We start from the raw sequence: 22319 nt of genomic DNA, 5'->3' as shown, positions 1-22319 counted from the left end.
TTCAGACAGCTCCTGAGACAAAAGGTCAGAAGAGAATTGATGATCAAACACGTGAGATTTTCCCATTGTACCATTATCAAACATTCTCCGTAAAATGGTGGGTTACACACCCGCTGCAGACACATTTATACCCCCTCTTTCTCCTCCTATAGCTTCTCTGATGTTCATGCTTGCTGCATTTGAAGCAACTATCATTAGCAAAGGCACATATGTTGTTTAACAGAACTTGCTATGTAGCAGCACACAGCTTTTGATGGCTTCAGTCCGAACCCCATAGGAGCTCATTAAATCAGCTAGTAAGGCAGAACCACCCCACCCCCTACAACAAATATCAATATTATACAGTGTGCCTACAATGTGGCTGAGAGCGGGTGACAAGGAAGGCTGTGAACAGTAAAATGGCAAGAAAGCAATATAGGGATACATATGGGGGAAGGGGGAAGGGAAAGGAAAGAAATGGTGATGGAAATGAATTAAACAGCACACAAATTAGGTTATAAGTGAAGGTGATCTGAAGGGATTAGAAAAAGGTCAGATGCTGGGGCTCAGTATTGTCAGTGTCAGGTAATCTGTGGATACATGAAAAGATGGCATCTGTGTTGGGCAGCTGGCCCTATAAAATGGGATTACAGCAGAAATCATATTTCATACATCACTTAACTCACCTGATGCACTCTCAAATTTAAATGCATGTAGATGATACAACACACTTCTTGTCCAAGTGTATACCCCCTTCTCACCCCAAATTCACCATCCTCGCATTTGTGTACAAATAAATGCAAATGCAGCCAAATAAAATATTACACCGTGAAGTTTGACTGTAAATATCGGCCTTATGGTATCTGAAGCAGGGTGGTGGAGGTAAAGTACCGGTACACTAAGAATTGTTGTTCAGCAGGAGGAAGGGCCATAAATGTTGTTTCTCTAATTAAATGCTATAGGGACAGACTACAGACATAGCCAGTGTCCGTGCCCTGCTTTCTGCACGCCACCCTAGAATGTTGACAGGAGCATTCCTGTAAACACTCATACAGCCCATTAGATCAGCCAGCTAAGCCTTCTAAACACACACACACACACACACACACACACACACACACACACACACACACACACACACACACACACACACACACACACACACACACACACACACACACGTGCAAATACAGGTCACGCAAACCTAAATGTGCTCCAGTTATGATAAGATATTTGATTATAGAACAAGGGAAGTCAAATCTGTTATTGAGGTTGAATATTAATATTAAAGCACAATTATTTCAATAATGATGAAACTAGTTCACACATGCAATGACATTATGCCAGAAACGATGAAGCAACTCAAGAAAGTAATAACAAAAGAGAAAACAAGAGAGTGACAAGCAAGAGACTGAACAAAGACATATATTGGACAGCATTGTAAAATACACTTAACCTCTACATCTACAGAGGGAGCCTCATGCCACCAAAAGTTACTTTAGATGATTTAAAATGTGTGAAATAGTAATGACATAATTCTAACATATGAATTTTCCTCTATACATTGCAGGTTCACTTTAGACAAACAAACATCAAGTTTAGCATCTACACATATCAGACAATCTCTTACCAATCTCAGCTATTCTACAGTTCTTGTTCAGAACTGTTTCGGGTCACATTTGAATAGACTTCAGACTATTTCTTATTTTCTACATGTTCCATGGTAAACGCCTGGCAAAACAAAAGCCGAACGAACACTCCTGACCACTCCTGACTAACTATGACAACAAGGAAAGTGGAAAGAAACTTGATGAATTTTAACATCAAAATTGTATTTTTTTTAATTATATTCCTTAACCATTCTGAAAATGATTCTAAAATGGAGACATGTGTGATAGTCTGAAAACCCATCCCGGGTGCACTGCTGTTTTTCGCCTGAAGAGAGCTGGGATAGGCTCCTGTACAGGGGTTTGCAACGGTGGTCCTCGTGGGCCACTGTTCTGCGTGTTTTAGATGTTTCCCTGCATCAGCACACCTTCGAATTAATGGATCATCATCAGCGTGTCATCAAGGTCTGCACAAGCCTATTAATGACATTGGCCCGGTTTCCCAGATCAGTTAAGTAGTTCTTAACAGCGAAAGACTTCTTTCACAGGCTCTTTAAGAAGGTTTGAAAGAAGTCTTTCGCTGTTAAGAACTACTTAACTGATCTGGGAAACCGGGCCATTGTCTTTTGTATCAGGGTGTGCTGAAGTTGGGAAACATTTAAAACATGCAGACCAGCGGCACTTGAGGTCTAGGGTTGTCTTCCCCCACTCCAGCAGATCCCAGGACCCTAAGTAGGAAAAAGGATGGACGGACGGATGGATAGATGAATGGATGGAGACTTATTGTATCACAAGGAGAATGTCTGGCTCATGAACCAATATAAAATACGTGGCATCTCGGGCAGCCGTCCATTGGCATCACTTAGAACAAAATGTTCTTATGCGTCTGCGTCTTAAACGTATCACATAATATCTACCAGCTGACATGCCATCTTTATTACTGGAAATGCAGCATGAAACATACGTAGATATGTCCAATATAATGGCAGTAACATGCAGAATTTTCTATGAGACGTGGCTTTTTTTTTCTTCTTTTGATTGAAAAGCTGTTGGTTTGGATTTTTTTTTTCAGTTAGATCTTTCCTAGTGTTTGTATCTGAGCTGAGGAAAGCACAGATCATCTGACCAGGGTAGCTACAATATGGAAGTATATCAGGAAGGCACGGAGGTGTGGCAGAGTTTTCAGTCTCTCATTTTCACCATCTCTTTTTTCTACAGAATGCACTTCTGTTTCTCATCACACTGTTCTCTCACACACACCGTCTTTCCTTCATTTCGTCTCTGCTTGGCTTTGCCCTTCTCTTTTTCACATCCATATCTGGCATATTGTTTCTAAATTACCCTGGTACATCATTGACAAGAACAACCTTTGTTTGCAATTCCGAAAGATGTTTGATTTTGCAATAGAAAAGTATCTAGTCATGTTTGGGCCTGTTTCTGGCAATTCAACACTTAGGATAAACAAACAGAACTAAGACTGATGATGCTGACAATAAAGCTCCAAAAGATATAGACTAAAAGATTTCTTAAAAATGTTTTAAATGTACGTGTGACTTAAGGTCTGAACCCTGCAAGGCTGTTCTCCTAAAAATAAGACTTCACAAACATCTACAGAAAAAGCAACATAAACAAGTATTTATCTCATATTCCTTAAATTCCCGTGAAATAACATGTGACTTTTTTCTATTACACACTATTATTATGAGAGTTGCCAAAGGAATAGCTCTGTCGCACCTCAATTCAATGTTTAACTTTCCACATAATTATTCGCTGAGCACTTTGTCAAACTATGTTACTGTAATATCCCTCAGTCACAGGCAGCACAGTAAGAGCGAGCAGAGAATGAACATGCCCACATCGGCTTGTTCTAATGCCTAATTATGTCAATCTGCATATGTTCACAATCATTAGCAGAAGCTCTTGGCAAAAGCATTTTCAGCGCGTTTCCACCGTTTGATCCCAGTCGCAGCAAAATCCCCGGAGCACACACATCGAGCATGGTAAACCTTCTTCAATCAAGGTTGAAGACGTAGAAAAACCCACAAAATCTTTGATAGCTGAAATCCATACACACATAAAGGATCCCTTTGATTCCCACTGAATGTATTTGTGCTGGCAGGATTGTGTGACAAATGAAAAATAAACCGATGGATGGATGGATGGATGGATGGATGGATGGATGGATGGATGGATGGATGGATGGATGGATGGATGGATGGATGGATGGATGGATGGATGGATGGATGGATGGATGGATGGGTGGTAGGAATGGGTGATATTTTACCGTTCACGATATACCGTCAAAAAAATTCCTCACGATAAGAATTTGTCATGTCGGTAAAAACGATAAATTCCCGTTGATGACGTTTTTGTGTAAAGCAGAAGGAAGGAAGGAAGGAAGGAAGGAAGGAAGGAAGGAAGGAAGGAAGGAAGGAAGGAAGGAAGGAAGGAAGGAAGGAAGGAAGGAAGGAAGGAAGGAAGGAAGGAAATGAGCCAGAAAGAAAGAAAGAAGGATAAATTCCCGTTGATGAGGTTTTTGTGTAACAAACATGGCAGATCTGAGAGCGAGATAGATTTATAGTTACAAAGGTGGAGTTAAATTGGTATTTTTTTTATCGTCATTTTTATCGTTATCGGGATAAGTGCCAGAAATTATCGTGATACATTTTTTAGTCCATACCGCCCATCCCTAATGGATGGATGGATGGATGGATGGATGGATGGATGGATGGATGGATGGATGGATGGATGGATGGATGGATGGATGGATGGATGGATGGATGGATGGATGGATGGATGGATGGATGGATGGATGGATAGATAGATAGATAGATAGATAGATAGATAGATAGATAGATAGATAGATAGATAGATAGATAGATAGATAGATAGATAGATAGATAGATAGATAGATAGATAGATAGATAGATAGATAGATAGATAGATAGATAGATAGATAGATAGATAGATAGAGCTCCTAATTAACCAGTGCATTATGTGGTGAGCCAAAAGCTCCTAACAAACCCCTCTCTGTGTTCATCGGCCATTGAGCAAGCCGCTCTTGGAACACGCCACCCCTACTAGAATAATGGGCCACTTTACAGGCCTCCAAGTTAGTTCACAGAATCTAGAGCTGGGAAATCGCTAGCATGGGGTTCATAGGGAGGAGGGGAAACTTAATTGTTTCCTCCCTTTTTGTTTTTGAACCCCATCCCTCCTCCTCTCTTTCTCTTCTTTTAGTTCTGAAAGGGGGACTGACAAACAGGCAATGAACAGGATTGTTGTGAGTTCCGCTGGACAAGTGGGTGAGGTAAACAAATCCACACTGTAGGGCCTATCAACTGGAGCGTCGTGATGCGATAGGCTGAGCCGTGGGGAGCAGTGCCCGTGCAAAGGGAGGATTGGTCAGGGATCTGTGTGAGTAGAAGGGGTGAGAGTCACTGCCGGTTTTTTAGAGGGAAAGTGGGTAGAAGGGGTGAGGGAGAAAGGTCCCCAGAGAATCAGAGGAAAGAGAGAGAGCGAGAGAGAGGAAAAAGGTTTATTCTGGAGGTGGACATGGGTGCTGAGGTCACTCCTCCAAGTGTGGGTATTGTATTGGGTGCTGAAGTTCTCATGCATGCCCTGTTTTGGCTTCCTAAAATGTCTGAAAGTGATGGAGTTCTCCGTGATTAAGCGGGCAATTGACAGCTCTGCTTTGCACTCCCACAGCTCAGGCTATTTACATACTCAAGAGGAACATTAATGCCGGTCGGTCCCCCAAGGCCAAACAAAGAAGCACACAAACTTGCCTCTGAGGCCCATTACGCACTTAATTGAGGATTTGTGGAATAGTAAAAAGGGAAAAAGGAAGAGGAAGGTGCGTGAGACTGGAGGGAGTGGGTGAAATGGGGAAAAAAAAAGTTTGATATCATTTTTGTTTCAACTTTATGCTTTCTCTGTGCCAACTTTCCTCCTTATTTATATATTTTACTTTTCCTGCCATCGTCTTCACAAGGAACCCGTAATAAAAGCACGACTCTAGAGAGATGCAGACAGCAGCTCTCTCAGAATACAGTTATATTACTTGATGTTTTAAACATCCTTTTACCTTTCTACAATATAGAGTGGGCCTGATTCTCGGATTGTTATGTATTTAGATTTCCATTAAATAGCTCTGTTGTTTGCAGTGAAAGTTAGGTAATTAACCACATGTTTAGATATCATTCTCTGCGTGACACATACGAACGTCAGACTTAAAGCTCACGGAGCCGTAGCATAAACAATAGTCTCCATCTGATAATCAGCATGCACCTGTCAAACTGAATCTTGTGACAATTGTTCACATGAAGTTTTCTGTTGGTTTCAAACAAATCTCTTAATGTGCTCTGATTATGATTACATTGTTGCTGTACAATGGGCTGATTATTCACAGTGGCATGGTCTTTGGTGCCAGGGGACAAAAACAAAAAAACGAGACCCCCCCCTTGAACCCCCGATTCTGCCTCATCTTCACTTTACCAATCTCTTCTGGAGCAATTCCGTGACTCCCCCTGTTGACCTGATTTACAGTGTGGCATGTGCCAATAGGATGTGGGTGGTTTGGTGATTTTAAGGGGGGGAAGGACAGTGGCGGTGGCAGAGGGGTGGGTGGGACAAGGCGCCCACTATACCAGTAAATACTGACTCAGTCCCCTCGGAGGCCCCCTTACAAGTCTGCAAATGCTTAATACAACTTATCAAAATCTTAAGAATCCGAGTAAGGGTGAAAATGGGACGTAAATACCATATATAGACTAACTCATTTAAGTTTGAGCAGAAATAAATATCCATGTTAAACCAGGTGGAACTTGTATGAACTCTCAGTACTGTGTGTTGGCCTACTTTGGTGGAAACCCTTCCAGCCTGCTGATTTAGCGGGTTTTTGTACACGTGCGGTTTACTTTGACAGTGACATTTGACCTGTATTGCCCATATGTGACCAAACAACAGAATTCCCACACGGGTTACCTACAAAAACATGCCTTGGAAAGCTCTACTCAAGTTTTATGCATGATTTAGGATTGCAAAATAATGATTTTCGTTTTCTTATTCACAGTTCTGTAACTGCAAAGCAATGTAACATCTTACAAGGAAAAAAAGCAGTACAAGATTTAAGTTAATATTCCCTACTTATTGTAATAGAACAACTTAGACTTGTTTATATTCAATTATTATGAACGACAGATGGCTTATTTTACCTGCTCAGTGATAACAGGGGGGCATTGACCACACTCCATAGTTATTCTCAGACTAAAGTGGGCTACAATATGTCATACAGAATACATTTTTCTTTATACACAGATTTTAACACTTGCACTTAAACTGAGTCCACACTGATTCCCCAACTCATTCATGCTGACTGTATAGGCTGTTCGGCCTCATCGCTGAACTGAAGAGGAGCTTCAACTGCGGCCAGACAAGATCTATCATTTTGCCGCCCAGCAGCAGTCTTGCTGGTAAATTCCTATGTTTCTGTTCCTGTGCAGTCATACAGAAGTGAAGGGAGCCAGGCTCTTTGTTTGGTCAGTCCATGGGAAAGGCTTCAATCTGTTCAGCTCTCTGAGAAACGAAACACTGATTCTATAGGCAGGACTAGAAGAGCATGAATCCCTTCATTGCAATGGGAAGATTCACAACCAGAATACACCGATGAGGAGGAGACCCGTCACAATCCACGGCCCTGAATGAATACGGGGGAAATAAAGAAACTGGATGATATTGATGTACAAAAAAGGAATAAAATGAGAGGAGGAGAGCGAAAAGAGGTGTTCTGAGAAAACGCAAAAAAAGTAAGATAGAGATTCAAAGATAGACAAGCATGAGGGCAGTAAAGAGTGAAAAGAGGAGCTGGATGATACTTTGGCAGCTTCTGTGTGTTCCCAGGAGGATTACTCAAACACTGGATGCCAAAGACTGCCTGCAAGACCACAGAGGATCTCCACGAATGGGCACGCATAACCACACACATGCACACAAACACGCATCTCTGTGGATGTCCAGTGTGTTTTCACCAGTCCTACTGTCCTATTCTACTTTTACTTCTTTATATTGACTCTGACTGTCTTTCTCTCGCCCTCCCTCGGCAACACAGATAGGAGAGGTTTTACTTGGCCAGCCACAGACAGGGAACATATGCTCCATCCTCTGGCTACTCGTGTAGCTCTATGAGCTGCTCACGCATGGGCAGAGCTCTTTATTCTCAGTCGAACGTCTCAAGGAGGAGAATCCACCTATCCATCTTAGTCCTCACCCACTCACTCCATCCTTTTGCCATTTATCTACATATAACTAAAGAAAGGGCTCTATGTTTTATTGCCCGTCCAACCAGCCTTTTTCTCTCTCTCTGACTCTCACTCCCACATATTAATGATTTTACGCTCTCACACTGTTGGCAGTGTAATATCTCAAATAAGGTAAAAAACTAAAGAACATGGATTTTTTTTAATTATTTGTTTATTTAGTAACTAAATTGGATTCAAGAACAAAGTGTATGAATCAGAGAATATGGGCCAGCATCTTCTGTTGTATCACCGTAAAAACATACTATTTGACCAGACTTCTAAATGCTATTTATTACATATGAATATTTAAATGTTCTACAGCATTCAACCATTCTGTTAGCTTGCATTTTTCTCACAATCACCTCATGCCTGCTTACTGGTGATATCCCATTTGCCATCTGGTCTAGTGTTCTGAATCAAATATGGGTATTTCTGGAAAATCCAGCCTTACTTTCTAAAAATAAATTAGTATCACCTAAACTACTGAACTAGTGAAGTCAATTCCCACTGAAAAGTGTCCCTTTTTTAAGTTTACTTCCCTACTTGCTATTCTAATCTAACGTTCCCTTCCCATCTTTTTTGACCGGGCATCTCCACAACGACCCTCCCCATTGCAAGTGTCTGTGTAATAAACATCTATCTTGCCACAAGAATCGTGCGTGTCGTCCACCTTAATTAAAGTAACAGCTTCACAGATGGTCAATAGAAAAGATATAGGATTTTGACTAATTTCACATTCAGCGGGTTTATTAGCGATGCTGCAGGGTCTTGCCTTGGCTTGCACATGTGAAAGTGTTAGTGCCTGCATGATTTTGCATGCGGGTTTCCTTGGACATGTGCCATACTCTTTACGTTTTCTGGAATTATAGTTCTTGGACTAAGTCACTCCAGACAGGTTCTTGTGTTGATGTGGACGAGCAGACACATTTTGGCTTCATATGACTAAATACATTTCCATTCTGTTGTAATTCCACCATGATTTGTGTGGATACTATGAATATTTCCACGGGTTATAAATAACATAAATAAAACATAACAGGCTGCAATAAATCGTACCTATTCAGGACATAATTCGTTTTCCTGTTATTTTCAGGCTATATTGATGTTCTGTGACGTTGAATATGTGCTGGATGGCTCATTTCACATTCCTCTGTATAGGACTTTTATTTATGCATACTGATTGCTGCAACAGTATTTCACAGCTTCTCTTATGAGCTTGAACATAGGAAGGGGAAAGAAAACAGCCTTGACAGATTGAGAATATGCATGTATGTTTCAAATGGCTCATTCTGACTTTGAGCTTGTCTGAGCATGCCTTGACAGTCTGTTGTGTTCATTCATGTAGGACAGAAAACGCCACAGCGCGGTAGTTTAGACAGCAGCCTCTGGGAAAAGGACAAAATGCGTTAACTGCATGGACACTTTCCTTTACAGACTCCCAAACAGTCACACCTGAGGCCGAGGCGTCCTGTGACCAGTGACGCTCGGCGCATGGTGCCATCAGTTCCGACGGCAGAAGATGCCCAATGAAATACAACATATTCATCTGACAGGATCCAGAAGGATCCACTCTTCCATTCCTGGTTCACAGACGCGTCGACAACGTGCCCATGCTTTCATGACAAGCCATGGGTAATGCAGACAGTGATCAACTGGGGGTTGCACGGAGATTTGGTTTCCATGGTGACATTGATGGTTCTATTGGAAGACTGTGTGCTCCTCTATGTGTATGTGCGCGTGTGAGCGCGCTTGCATGCGACTTCATATGGAAGAGAGAAAGGGCTACAATGATTGGCTCAAGGGGTAGGTGGTGTTACTGTGGGAAGAATTTAAATACTAATTAAAAAAAAGAATATTAAAAAAAAAGATCAGTGGTTGGATTTTCCTGGTTCTTTACAAAAGTAGAAGTGTGTTCCTAGAGTAAGGAAATGCGAGAATTCCCATGGATGTGGCTCACACACTTCATTCAAATACACAATGTTGTATGAGGATAGATTTTGGATGTAAGAATAAAAATCTCACACAGTCTGTGTAATATTAGAATTTTGTGACACAAAGCCAAATCTCAATATTAAAACAAAGCCTCAACTTTTTTCCTCTATTTTTTTTCTCAATGATAATTGTAAACACAGTGATGAGTGTAAACCACCTAACAATCAGCATCGACTGGTTTCTGACCAACTAAATGAACAGCTTGTACTTTCAAATTAACTGTCGCTCAAAGCAACTTACAACAACTAAAATACTGACAGAGAGGTTGTGCGAAATTAGCTGAAGCAACGCAAAGGGATTTAGTTCTACTTGGACTAAAACAATTAAACCTACAGGATTAAACACAAAGAACAGTTTGTCTCTCAGATTCATCATTGCAACCTCAAGGTCTGACCAACAGCTGGAATCTCAGCAAAGACATGTTTTAGGCGTTCCCTGTTATGTTGCTGTAACTGACCAGACAGAAATGTAAACACAGATTAGATCATTTATCATATTTACACATAGTAATCTGGCCTGTATGAATGAATACATCTTATTTAGTAGCATAAGTGTCGATCTCTTGATCAGTTGTGATGATGCAACCTTGTTGCTGGTCTCCGCTCCCAGTCTGCAGGTTGTTACCTCTCCATCAAATGCCAACATTTATGAATATGTGATTAATTTAAGAGATGAATGGAAATTACTGCTTTTCTTTGGATCTTCAAATTGTTCAAACAGCTCTTGTTTGTACCCGATGTATTTTTCTGTAAAAAGCCTTTATTCAAGTTTAACCTTTAATTCTTAACATATAATTAAGCTTTTGTCTGTAAATCAAAGTTAAAACAACCACCTCGTTATCACCTGTGCATCATCGCCTCCAGAAATGTGCGCTTATTCCCCTCTTTTGCAGGCTAAATGAAAAAAAAAATAATAATAATAATAAAAAATCCCAACCAGCACCTTACCTTTGTCACAAACCACGACGGAAAAAGTTTTTTGGTGCTGTCCCTGTCTTGCAGGATCGTCTCGCATCCGCTTCAGACTGGCTGAGCCGCGGCGAGCTGCAGAGCGCACAGCGGTCCGGGACAGGAGCGCTTCTCACCACACAGAGAGAGAGAGGGGGTTTGTGCCAGTAAAATCCGAGGTGCTCCGCAGCTCGACGTCCCCACTGAATGAGCTCTGCCTCACCTCGCTGCTCGGCGCTCTACTCCCCCACCACCCCACCCACTTCCCCGCTCTTTGTCTCGTCTGCATGGGAATGCCAACTCCCGTTGGTTGAAGATGCAGCCTACACCGACACAAGCATCCTTCTTCATTCGCTCTCTCGCGGTGACCCCTCTGCGTTTCTCTCTCACACACAAGCAGAATTCTAGGGAAGAGTATTAGGGCCAGGCAGGAGAAAAATAAAAATAATATTTTAGAGGAGGAAGATTTTTTTTTTTCATTATGAACTTCGAGAAAAAAGTCGAAATGTCGAGATTAATGTCGAAATGTCGAGAGAAAAGTCAAAATGTCGAGATTAATGTTGAAGTACAATTTCGAGAGAAAAGTCAAAATGTCGAGATTAATGTTGAAGTACAATTTCGAGAAAAAAGTCGAAATGTCGAGAAAAAAGTTGAAATTTCGAGATTAATGTTGAAGTACAATTTTGAGAAAAAATTCAAAATGTTGAAAAAAACGTTGAAATGTCGAGAATAATGTTGAAGTACAATTTTGAGAAAAAAGTCGAAATTTCATGAATAAAGTTGAAATGTTGAGAAAAAAGGTGGCTTAGTGGTTAGCACTGTTGCCTCACAGCAAGAAGGTCCCCGGTTCGACTCCCAGGCCCAGCAGGGGCCTTTCTGTGTGGAGTTTGCATGTTCTCCCCGTGCTTGCGTGGGTTTTCTCCGGGTACTCCGGCTTCCTCCCACAGTCCAAAAACATGCATGTTAGGTTAATTGATGATTATAAAATTGCCCGTAGGTGTGAGCGTGAGTGTGATTGTGAGCATGGTTTGTGTGTTTATATGTGGCCCTGTGATGGACTGGTGACCTGTCCAGGGTGTAACCCCCTGCCTCTCACCTGAAATGAGCTGGGTTAGGCTCCAGCAGACCCCCGTGACCCCGCAAGGGATAAAGCGGGTAAGATAATGGATGGATGGATGTTGAGAAAAAAGGCGAAATTTCAACTTTATTCAGGAAATTTTGACTTTTTTCTTTTTTCATTTCTGATTTTGCCACCAAAATGATCTCTAAAACAGGATACTCTGCTGGAAATGTTCGCTAGCAGCTCCACAGGTCCTCCGATGGATTGGCCGAAGGAGCTGGGAGCCTTGATTGACATAAGCCATGTTCTAGACTAGCCGGCTTTATTCGTTCCGCTCATTTGCAACATAGCACCACGCAGTATGGGAAAAAGAGACTGCAAACCCGCTCTTCAGAAAACCTATGGGTGATGTCAGAGGTAACCTGTCCAGTAATATTTACAGTTTATGATCTCCATTGACCACCAAGTTAAAATGTCCAGTTTTGCAGCATAAATAAACATTTACAGCCTGGTTAAAAAAAACAGTTTTGTTCTCCATAGCCAGGGGTCACATCCATGACAAGGGTAAACAAAATGAAAATGTATGTACCACATCAGGTTAATGTAAAGCAACAAAATTAAGATCCATTAGGGGCAGTGTATTTTGATTAACGGGCATAGCTGGTAGCTTGCTGTCATCCCTTTTGTTACTAGCGTGTATGAGCATATCTTGAAATGAGGACATTTAAACGGGTTTAATCAGAATCAATGTCAAGTATTTTTCATGATCGTTGAAGGCTAACATAAGTGTTGCGGAAATGCACAACAGAGGTGTGTCCGACACTTCTGGTCAATTTTGTCATGGCCTGGGTTTATCAATGCTTTCCACAGGTGATCTGCCAAACCTCCTTTTTGGATGCTTTCTGTTCGTCAGCGGTGCAGAACGAGAGGTGAATTTCTCACTTGAAAACAGTGATGATGTGTTTTTCCTACATTGACCTTCAATGTGGGTTCAAAATGTCCCATGTTTGTTTTTCGACCAGCTTCTGTCCACGGGTTCATTGGCTAGGCACTAGCTGTGTAGCAGCAACTTGATTGGCTGACACATGCGTTGAAGCGGTAAAAGTTCAAGGTTCAAGGTTCGAGGAGTTTTTATTGTCATTCCAGCACATGTTAGACATGCCAGATAGAGATTTGTTTACCTGGTCCAAGACCAAGCCCCCCTTCAGCCAGTCTGAAGCGATTCAAAAAGAAAAGTATATACAGTTAATAACATTTAAAAAAATAAATAAATAAATACTAAAATATTATAAATAGAAAAATATTCAAACAGTCAAAACAGCAGGATGACAATGATATGACAACAAGTTGAAAATCCCCCAACTTTTGAGGGAGGCAGTGCAATAAACACAATGCTCAACACACAATTAATTCCAGCAATGGGTGATGTCTCCCACATTTAAGTCTGCAGACGGGTGCAAAGGAAGCATGCAACGCTGCTTTGTGGATCAAATATGAAGGTGGGCGTGTTCCAGCCAACATCAGCGCTCAAGGCCTCAAAAGCATTCCTCAGAAAACCTATGGGCGACCTTACAGGGCGTTTGTCCCGTCAATACAGAACAGCATATCTTGGAGGTAGGAATTTGATTTACTTGATTTATTCATTGCAGATACTTTTAAAGTGTAAATAACATTTTTGGCATTAATATCAAATTTGGCATCATGTTTGACAAAGGAAAACTGAATATACTCTCAGTGAAGAAATGTTAATGTTATCTTGTCCAGGTGCTGAGACAGGAATCCACGATGTCAGTCAACTAACACGTTTGACAATCACAAAGCTATTTAGATTGTAATTGCTGCTATTTGTTTTTATGATACAAGCAGTTGAATTAATGTTAGATAATGGACACAAAAGTAAAGCTGTAGTTTTTACGTAGATTCATCCCAGTAGAGACAAATTACGGTGTCTGAAATAAAAGAAAAAATGCTGTGTAAATCGGTGATGCTCTCCCAAGCCTTCATTGCAGGATTAACTTTTTTTTTTGTAAAGATATTACCGTAAAGTTAAAACTCCTGCTGTAAATTCCCAGTGGATTGTTAGTTGTTTAAATTGCAGTAGATGACCAATTCATCAGCTGAAGACTTGTATTTTCAGTAAAGTATGGTCAAATATGCGTTCCGTTCTCAAAAAAACAAAAGTGCCCTGCTGTTTTGGAGAGGGCTCTTTTTCTGACACACTGACTTCATGTGGCAGTGAAAATGCAATGATTGGTAGGGATTGGATATACATTTCATTATAATGTACTGTAATATTTTTTATTTTTAAATGCAGCCTTTTAGACGATTTGTTTTGCAAGGTAACAGTGACACCGTCTTTGGGTTTTATTGCTAATGTGTTTCCGTAAGATTCTTCACAATGTAACGTGGGACAAAAATACAGCTTTATCCCTTCCAACTGTCAACTGTCACATTGGCATCAGCCTTTTCCTGGAGTGTCCATTCATCACTGACTTTTATTTACTTTCCCTTTTTTTTTTTGCCAAGATTATTATTATTCTGAATAATGAAATGTCATCCAATGAATTCTGATGCATCTGGCTGGATCTGAGCTCACACAATGCTCCTCCTGCACACCTTTGAATCCACTCCGTTTTATCAGCTTTGAAACCATCAATAAATACCACAGTGGCATTTCCACCAGTCCCCACACTCCCCAAAGCTATAGCAGACCACAATCACGTCTGATGCTTGGTTTCTGCTTGTGTCTAATATTGATGGACAGATTCACCTTAATATAAAAAGCAGCTCTCAGCCCTCAATATCCTCTTAGACGTGAGGGGTTTTGTTTTTTCCCAAATACATAAATGCTAAAAAACACAGTTGCTTAGAAAAAAACATTTATTTAAAGGAGCTTGAGGCCGGATTGTGGCAAGATTTATGAAAAAAATCCGTATACGTTTTTAGTTTTCTAGTAATAATGTCAGATGAAGCGTTCCAAACCCAAAAGAATGAGCCCTCTAGTGTATCTCTCCGTTGCCTTGAACAGGCTGTGTGCTGCAAAATGTGCTGCAATTCGGTCCCGAATTTCCCGCGCTGGGCTGCGGATGTGACGTCACATGACGCTGCATGCACGTTCTCCCCGTTCTCCCGTGCCGGCTTCACTGTTGGCTGCAGTACCCCCGACGGCCGTCGTGGTGAAGGGTGGCGCTAGAGAGTTTCATTTCTTAAAAGGAGCCTCAAGCTCCTTTAACCGTCATGATTTTGAAACATTGGGCCTTTCTCAATATGCGTTCTTGTCTGTTCTTGTGTCCTTGTGAAATGTCATCAGTCGCAGCCCAAGTACTGTCTTGAGTGTTCTTGACACGCCCCTTTTACAGAGGATGCATCCAAACTGCCATTTTAGTTACATAATTATCTTTTGCTACAATTTTATACAACATAAATCAGAGACTTGGCCTTTAAATAGCTACTATTTTCAGTGTAATCATGTGGTAGAGATATAATTTTTTTTGAACAACAATAGAGACACAAAGTGTCAGGGTTTGACCCTTCCTGTTTTATTTTGAAGCCTGTGTCTTTGTGTTTGAGTTCTGGTTTGACTTTCCTGTTTCCCATCTGCCCTGATTGTCTGCAGCTGTGTCTCGTTAACCCTTGTGTATATCTAGTCTTGTCTTTCCCCTGCTCCCGGCTGGTCCGTACTGTTTCCTCCCTCCGTGCTTTCCCTTGTGTTTAGTAGTTTTGGATTCTTGTTTTGGGTTTTTGCCATCCTGCAAAGCAGCGCTTTTTGTTTGCTTAAATAAATCTTGCTTTTTGGAACTCCTGCCTCCTGCTCTCTTCTACATCTGGGTCCGACAACAACCGTTTCACAACAACAAAGTTCAACATTCAGAGACCCACAAGAAAATGGCAGGTTCAAAATTCCTCGTTTTTTAAGGCAATCCGTCATTTGTTTAGATTCTAGTGTGTACACAAGTTGACCAGAAAAAAGACTTTTTGGTATAGTCTTAAAAGGGATACTGTATTTGTTTGCGCTGAGTTTCTTTTCATCAAACCTTTTCTAAACCTGAGATTCAGGAAATGACGCCCGCCCAGGTTTTAATAACATTAGCAGATGCCAAGCAGATTTAAAACATATCTCCTTTTTAATTTTCTTTCTTTGATTTTTTTCGTGTCATTTTGAAGACCAATCTCTGACAGGTTCAACATTTTTGTAAACTGGCAAACATAGGACATCAGAAAACGGCTATAATCATATACGTATTATCACATTGGCTAGTTCCATCTTTAGCTGTTGTGCAATATTTAAAGGAGCATGAGGCTCCTTTTAAGAAATGAGACTCTCTAGCGCCACCCTTTGCCACGACGGCCGTCGGGGGTACTGCAGCCAACAGTGAAGCCGGCACGGGAGAACGGGGAGAACGCGCATGCAGCATCATTTGACGTCACATCCGCAGGGCAGCGTGGGAAACTCGGCCCCAGCACTGCAGCACATTTTGCAGCACACAGCCTGTTCAAGGCAACGGAGAGATACACTAGAGGGCTCATTCGTTTTGGTTTGGAACGCTTCATCTGACATTATTACTAGAAAACTTAAAACGTTTACGAATTTTTTTCATAAATCCTGCCACAATCCTGCCTCAAGCTCCTTTAACTGATAAATAGTGAGGAGTCAAGCAGGGGAAATGGCCTGCGGGGGTCTTTGACAATCCAGGCTGTTCATGTAGAAACATGTTTTGAATGACAAAAAAATTAACCTCATACACAATGAGCCCTGTAATTAACCATATAATGCCCAATGTATTATATTTGATACATACATTTCAGAGACCTCTGCATCACCAGGTCTATATACTCAACATCAATGAAAACACACCAGGTTGTGCAAGCCACGTGTTTCTCGAGCAGTTTGAGTTGCCATCCGGAAGCTGTCTGACAAGTGTTGTATGCGGATATAGCGGCCTTGACCAGGGGTTGTGCCATGTTCCCGACCAGGACGAGGGTGATCAGCAACACTTTCGGTTTCAGCTTCACGTTGGTGCAGGTGCATAATAGTTGAGTGGTGACACCCAAGCCCAAGGCCAACTTTCCAGTAACTCACGCCAGCTTGCAGCATGCCTGAAGCAAGTCGTTTGTCACATGTGAGTTTTTTTTCACCACTCCTGATATAGGCATGCAGCCACACCCTAACAATCCATCAGAAACTACTGATGAATACTATTGGTGGACTTATGGCAAAATTTGCTCTCAACATGGCAAACTTAACTCCGGACTTGGATATTTTGCTCATAAGGTGCTAATTACATCATAATCATGATTTGCAATAATTATAGTTAATACCACACAATACCAATCCCATAAATAATATGATATATCTAGTAGTGCACTGTCATTGATGATGGGTATATATATATATATATATATATATATATATATATGTTTTTAATTTCAATGTGTTATAAACACTACAAATAAGAGGAATATTTTATATAATTTCACATCAGACTTGATTAAGAAGTTTTCAGTCAGAGTAGAATGGCTGAGTAAATGATCAGTAAATCAGTAAATGATAATGATAATACATTTCATTTATACTGCACTTAACATTTTACGTTTGCAGTATTAATACAGTTCTAGAAATAATTTCTCAAATAAATTCGTACAATTCCATCTATTTCACCAAAGTCACAGCAAAGCTTAGTTAAGAAGTTAAGAAACAGACAAAGGGTGGAAGCAGTTGTTGACAAGATTTCTGCTCTAAAACCGTTTTCACCTGTCTCCTAAAAGACTCGAGGGGCTGTGGCGTCCTCAGGTGATTTGGTAGCTAGTTCCCCAACCGAGGCGCAGGCGCCTGGAAGGCCTTGTCCCCCATTGTGTGGAGGTGGGTCTTTGGGACATGAAGGTGTTGGATACTGGCTGATTGCAGGCACCTTGTAGGTTTATGGAACCTGATCAGCTCTTCCAGGTACACTGGTGTGCTGCCTGATCCAGCGGGAGTCTTTCTGTGTGGAGTTTGCATGTTCTCCCCGTGCTTGCATGTGTTCCCTCCGGGTACTCCGGCTTCCTTCCATAGTCTAAAGACATGTATATTAGGTTAATTGATGATTCTAAATTGCCTTTAGGTGTGAGTGTGTCTGGTTGTCTGTCTGTATATGTGGCCCTGCGATGGACTGGCGACCTGTCCAGGGTTTACCCCTGCGTCTTGCCTGAAATTAGCTGTGATAGGCTCCAGCAGACCCCCGTGACCCTGCAAATGATACAGTGGGTATACTGTAGATGATGGATGGATCGATGGATCGATGGTGCGCTGCCATAGAGACACTGGTAGGTCAGCAGACTGATTTTATATTTGACCGGTTTTGGAGAATGGGCACAATGTGCTTGGTTTTCCGGACCCTCATCAGGATCCTGGCAGCACAGTTAAAAGCTTCATATTTGAATTGTGGAATTAAGTTGTTTGTGGTTTGAGGTTTTTATTTCCTATGTGTCATTTTTCAATAAGGAAATAACTTCAAGATGCTCTTCATTTTGTGTTTTTGGTCACAGCCTGTCCATCATATGTGAGCTTAGACTTCTACAGTCCTTCCCACTGCTTGGTAATTCATTCAGTTCCGTGAGCGAGTTGTTTCTAGACATCCTTGAAAGAGACTCTTATCCAACCGTAATTCCACTGTGATATTTATGTGATCCTCACTTAAATTTACCTCAGGGGATGTAGCTCTTTGGCAACCCCACTGGTAGGATTTAAAGTGAACAGAGGCATCTGCAGAGGCACATCTTACATTGTGAACCCTTTTTACATGCAGTGACAACCTTGAGCATGATTTTAGTCTATTTTCTATCAATTTACTCACACAAGTATAGCCACAGCACATATTTTTTGTGCTTGAAAGAGAACTGCAGCTGTGACTTGCTCTTTCCATACTGCTGATTAGCTGCTCTTGTTAAACAGACTGTTGAATGAGCATTACAGGATTTTTCCCCCCTCCTGTGTCCTTTTTCTCCCTATATTATAGTCTAAAGCCATTTAATGCCAGATGTATTGTACATTTCAGTTCTAGAAAATTACTTTCAAAGTAAAATTCTATTTTAAAGGAGCTTGAGGCCGGATTGTGGCAGGATTTATGAAAAAAATCCGTATACATTTTAAGTTTTCTAGTAATAATGTCAGATGAAGCGTTCCAAACCCAAAAGAATGAGCCCTCTAGTGTATCTCTCCTTTGCCTTGAACAGGCTGTGTGCTGCAAAATGTGCTGCAATTCGGTCCCGAATTTCCCGCGCTGGGCTGCGGATGTGACGTCACATGACGCTGCATGCAGGTTCTCCCCGTTCTCCCGTGCCGGCTTCACTGTTGGCTGCAGTACCCCCAACGGCCGTCGTGGTGAAGGGTGGCGCTAGAGAGTCTCATTTCTTAAAAGGAGCCTCAAGCTCCTTTAAGTCCCTGGTCTGTAGTTCATGCTCTGCCGGCCCTGTTGGTTGAATGTAATTTTGATGCTGTGTATTATAGTTATAAGATTATTGACACTGATGCATTATTGAAAAAGTACTATGTGTCTGAGACTGTTATAATTACTATGCCAGATATCCGTATGGACAAATAACATATCCTAGATGTGTAATCTGCATCAGCACTTTACAAACTCTTGCACTTAAGCACTTAGCACTTTAACTTTACGGTCACTTAATTACTGGTTTATCAATTGCAACTTGTTTTATTGCTTAATGATTTTTATCTAGTTCTGTCGTATCTTTTAATGTTGTGTTTTTGTTGGTATGGATGTCATATCTTGTCTCCTTTGTCTGCTGATGTCCGATTCTGTGTCTGGAATTAATTTGCCGCGGGGATGAATGGTGGAAATTAGCCTCTGGCAACTACATATTTACACTTGTGTCTATTAATATGTACAGTCCCTGTTTAACAAATAAAAGTGAATTGAATTGAAATTGAGTCATTTAAAAAAAATTATCTCCTCTTTATTTTTTAAACTTAATAAGAATACAGGCATCTTTACCATGTACGACCTGACTATTTGCTTGATCCTTTCAGGTATCTCCCGATTAATCATACATGATTGCAAAGTACAGGATTTTTCCCAGATGTGAAATACAGCAACAATTAGCATAATTAGCATCGGGCCTGTATGAAGGACGCATTGAAGTCCTTTATGCAGTGCTGGAGAGCATTTTCAGGACCAGAAAAACATTTTTCAAGGATCTTCCAGGGTGATAAACCTGGAAAATGTTAAGAAAACCCCTTACAGATAGGGAATTTCAGTGGGATGAGGAAGGTAATGCAAGTATTTTGCCCTGTAAGCCTGTTGGTATCATTCTTGGTACACGTTTGTGTGAATACCTAACTCAAGAGAATGGAATCGTCTGCCAAACAAAAGGACCACACAGTCTCTCAATTTACATTTCCTGCTACTACTTTCATTTACTCCCTCTGCGTTTAGCTTATTTTCCTGGCCCTCATTTGCTGTGACATCAGTTCAGGAGCAGCTCTGAGATTTTGGGCAGGCTTTTCACAGCAGCTGTATGAGGCAAACAATCACAGCTGCGATAAATCATATTGTTAATCCAGGTAGCGCAATTCAGAGGCAGAGTTGCATACAGATGAAAACACAGCTGGATATTTACATCAGTGTGGCAAAATTGCTTTGTGTGTTGAAACATGAGAGGCTGTGCACTCGTCAGTGGTTTACTAGGACATAAAAAAAAAAAAAAATTCTGTAAACAACCAATAACTCTAGCTTAATTTTTGTCAGAAGTGACCAAATTGGGCAAGTCATGGGAAAATGTGTTTGGAAATAGTTAAATACCTTGTAGCTAAACCTTGTCAACATAAAATTCCAAACAACTGAGGAAGTTCATCATCTGTGATTCATCTATGAGACATCACACCATTATCAGATTTTGACAATCCAGATAAATCCCAGCATTCATGCTAGAGACTAATCTTAAAACAAATACAGCAGAAACAATTTTGCAGTGGAAAAAAACCCCTCCATGGAGTCAAGAACAATTTTTAAAGCCACCCTCACTGAAAACAGTTTGTAATAGCTTCCACATATACAACTGACATCTCTACCATGCAAAGATAAGAAAGATCTAAAGAAGCTGTTGTCATCTGTGGTTTTGGACTAAAGGGATGAGGTGCAAAAGAAAACTGTTTTGTTGTCTATGAAATCAAGATTTAAAACTTTACAGAGAAAAAAACCCCAACAAAACCAAACTGCATTCTCAGGGCTTAGGGGGGATGGGACAAAGCCTTTCCATCAGTGTATATTTCAAAAGCAGCCTCCAGGGCTGTTTTACAATGCATTAGTGTTTATAGCATGGGTACCTTTCTGGGTTTTCTGTGGCCAACACCAATGCTGCATAAAATGTGAAAAGTTGAAGGATTTTTGGAGCAACAGCACTTCACAAAGCATTGTTGTGTAGTAAAAGAGCCCAGGTGCTAAACCTGCCTGTCTGCAGTTAAAAGCTGTCACCCACTGAAAAAATAAGCGAGGTATAAAATGTATAATATGACTTATAACGACGGGAACTGTAGACATTTAAAGTACTCCATCAAGCAAACTTGCCTTCAATCTCTTCAAATCCCAAAAGTTTATAAAGTGTTGTCAAATGAGGTGATGCAACACAGTCTGATATCTACAGCAATGAAATATAGTAGTTTCACAAACTGTGATGTAGAAATGTATCTATTTGCTCTTTTTTTTTTTTACAGTGGGGTAAAAATAAAACGCAGTGACATCTGTATTTTCTAAGAATCAGCATGTACCGTACCTTGTAACATGTAGCAACTCATGCAATGGCGATGTGGTCAAATAGTAGCATATATTGTAAATCTCCATATTTATAGAGAAATTAATCTAAAACTGCACTGCTGCACTGCATTGCTCTCAACAAGTGTCTCTTAGTGCATATGTGTATATATAATATAATATATATATATATATATATATATATATATATATATATATATATATATATATATATATATATATATATATATATATATATATATATATATATATGTGTGTGTGTGTGTGTGTGTGTATTTATATATGTATATGTAATTGTATTTTATATATAATTGTATTGTATGCTGTGTGGCGATGTAGGGGGGGGCTGAACTTGATAAGCTTTGCTTCCTTCAGCTCCTTCTCGAACTTGCACTGCATCGTAATGTGCTCTTTTTTATATTGTTATATGTACCGTTTGTTTTATGCTTGTGCATGTTTGAGACAAATAAAAATCAAATCAAATCAAATTGTGACATAATGAGTGTAAATACTTTGAAGAAAAGATTTAACATTTGGGGCATTTTTTCACATTTTATATATAGCTTGTTAAATTCTACAAGATTACAGATAAGTGTGTGGATCCAAATGATTTTTCCTCTAACAATGAGGCCCAAAGTCCGAGCTAGGAAACCGGATGGAAACCCAAC

General features: G+C 40.6%; 1 protein-coding gene across 1 annotated transcript in view; it reads right to left on the bottom strand.

Moving 5' to 3' along the window:
• Positions 1-11040, bottom strand: part of slc1a2b (solute carrier family 1 member 2b) — a 28896-nt gene extending 17856 nt beyond the window's left edge. Inside the window, exon 1 of the mRNA XM_061721496.1 lies at positions 10825-11040. The gene's annotated coding sequence lies outside the window, so the exon portion shown is untranslated. The remainder of the gene's footprint in view (positions 1-10824) is intronic.
• Between the last annotated feature and the right edge of the window lie 11279 nt (positions 11041-22319).

This window comes from Cololabis saira, chromosome 5 (genome assembly GCF_033807715.1).
Source record: "Cololabis saira isolate AMF1-May2022 chromosome 5, fColSai1.1, whole genome shotgun sequence".
Taxonomy (NCBI): Eukaryota; Metazoa; Chordata; class Actinopteri; order Beloniformes; family Belonidae; genus Cololabis; species Cololabis saira.
This window is presented reverse-complemented; position numbering and strand designations above follow the sequence as displayed.